Here is a 2,500-nt window from a genome sequence, read left to right as displayed (position 1 = left end):
AAATCAATCTAATATCCATGGGGCAGATTCCTCCGTCCCAAATACGGCCGTCCACCTCGATTCGTTTTCTTCCATTACTATTTATTCATTCAAGATTCATTTGCCTAACCACCATATCCGTCCGTATAACAAGTGTTGTTATTATCACGATCATCATCATTATTACGATTATCATTGTTAATATTAACATTACTATTGTTGTTGCTGTTGCTGTTATTGTCATTTTCATCATTACTATTATCAGTACCGGCAGCAGCATTATAATTACATTATTGTATTAACAGTAATAATAATAATGATAATAATGGTAATAGTAGTAATAATAATAATTATCATTATTATTATTATTATTATTATTATTATTATCATTATCATTATCATCATTATCATCACTATTTCCATTATCATTATTGTTCTTATTGTTATTATCATTATCATCATTTTTACCATTACCATTATTGTGATTGTTATCATTATCATTATCTTTAGCATTATTACCATTACTATCCCCAACATCAAGGAAACTATCAGTAAAAAAAAATAAAACAGAAAAAGAGTAAAGTGAAAAATGTATAATACAATGAACCAGTAAAGACAAATAGAGAAAGAGATAAAAGGGAAAGTGGAAGAAAAAACTGGAAGCAAAGAAGGGAAACGATGTTGAAAGCTGAATAACTGAAAACAACAGCTAACTGAACATGGGGCGGGGCATGGGGGAAATGGTGAATAAGTGAAGGAGAGAAAGGGTGAAGGATTGGCAGGAAACATCGTCCTCCACAGAGACACCAAATAGCCTCAGAGGACAAGGGAAATGGGGAAGAGAAAGAGGGAGAGGGATACGAAGGGTGAGGAGAGGAAGAAGGAAATGGAGACAAGGAGGGAGAGGGGGGAGGGGTCCGCTCAGAGGGCAGAGGGTTGCGAGGTCGGAGCCTCGCGGGAGGAGGTCGCGGCCTAATGAGGGACGAGAGCGAAGGCGCCGCACAAGCGCCGGGTAATCATCTTCGCCCACGGAATAGACGGGGCGGCATTTCCTTGCAGCCCACAGTCGAAGTCAAAGTGACTGAAACGCAGAGACATTTGCGATAACAAAGAACCATTCCCTTCCTTCGAATGGCAGCAACAATAGTTTTGCGAAAAGAAGAAGAAAAGTGTCTCCGTAAATGTAGGGACTTGAACGAGGCGACAGGTAGTGATCCAAACAGCGGGCGGTTGGCGGTTCCTCGCCGAGTGTGATGCATGAGGCACAAACTTATAATTTCCATAGATATACTCATTGGAACGTAGAGATAAACACGGGGAAACGGTACAGACATGTAGAGAGAGAGGGTTGGACAGACAGATAGAGAGAGATAGACAGAAAAATACATATATATATATATATATATACATATATATACATATATATGTATATATATGCATATATATAAATATATATGTATACATACATACATATATATACACATATATATACATATATATGTATACATACATACATATATATATATATATATATATATATATATAGAGAGAGAGAGAGAGAGAGAGAGAGAGAGAGAGAGAGAGAGAGAGAGAGAGAGAGAGAGAGAGAGAGAGAGAGAGAGAGAGAGAGAGAGAGAGAGAGACAGACAGAAAGACAGACAGACAGACAGACAGACAGACAGACAGACAGACAGACAGACAGACAGACAGACAGACAGACAGACAGACGGACGGACAGACAGACAGACAGAGACAGAGAGGGACAGAGAAAGACAGAGAGACAGAGACAGAGAGAGAGTATTTTCCCCCGACATTTCCGCAGTTAAAAATCTTCTACGAAATCTTTTTCTCTTCTCTTTTTGTCGTATTTTTGTAACGAGAGGAGAAAGTAAAATGCTGCGGCGCATTCGCCCCGGCGAGTGACAGACACGAAAGCGCAAGAATCATTCGTGAACATTTCGTCATCGTCATCACCGTAAATCTTGATGATAGAAGAGTATCTGCTGCCACTCGCTCTGTGGTCTTCCTGGTTGCTGCGAGAGACTATGTGCATACTTATCTGAAGCCTCTCCCTTTGTCATATCCTCTCTCCTCCTCCCTCCCTATATTTCTCTCTTTCTCTCTCTTTCTTCAATAATGATAACAATAATAATAACTACTACTACTAATAAAGATAATAATAATAATAATAATAATAATAATAATAATAAAGATGACAATGATAATAACAGCAACAATAACAATAATAATAAGAAAATAATAATAACAACAATAACAGCAATGAAAATGATGATGATGGTAATGGACAATAATGACGATAACAACAGAAATAATAACTGTGTCATCAATGGAAGCCTTAACAAGATAAAGGTAAGGGAAGATGCGATAAAGCTAAGATGAAAGGCAGCTCGTCCGCAGAGCAGCCCAACCAGCAGCCATTCAGTAGCGTCGGAGGGCGGACTCAGCCCTGCCAACCAGCGCCGAATTGTCATCGCGGAAGCACTGCTGTGACCGCAATCAC

General features: G+C 39.0%; 1 protein-coding gene across 3 annotated transcripts in view; it reads right to left on the bottom strand.

Annotated features, from left to right (window-relative positions):
• LOC125048282 (flocculation protein FLO11-like) overlaps positions 1 to 2,500 on the bottom strand; it is a 118,012-nt gene that overhangs the window by 77,423 nt on the left and 38,089 nt on the right. The window lies entirely within an intron of this gene.

Source organism: Penaeus chinensis, chromosome 43 (assembly GCF_019202785.1).
Source record: "Penaeus chinensis breed Huanghai No. 1 chromosome 43, ASM1920278v2, whole genome shotgun sequence".
NCBI lineage: Eukaryota > Metazoa > Arthropoda > Malacostraca > Decapoda > Penaeidae > Penaeus > Penaeus chinensis.
Note: the sequence above shows the minus strand (reverse complement) of the source record. Positions and strands in the feature narration are given on the sequence as shown.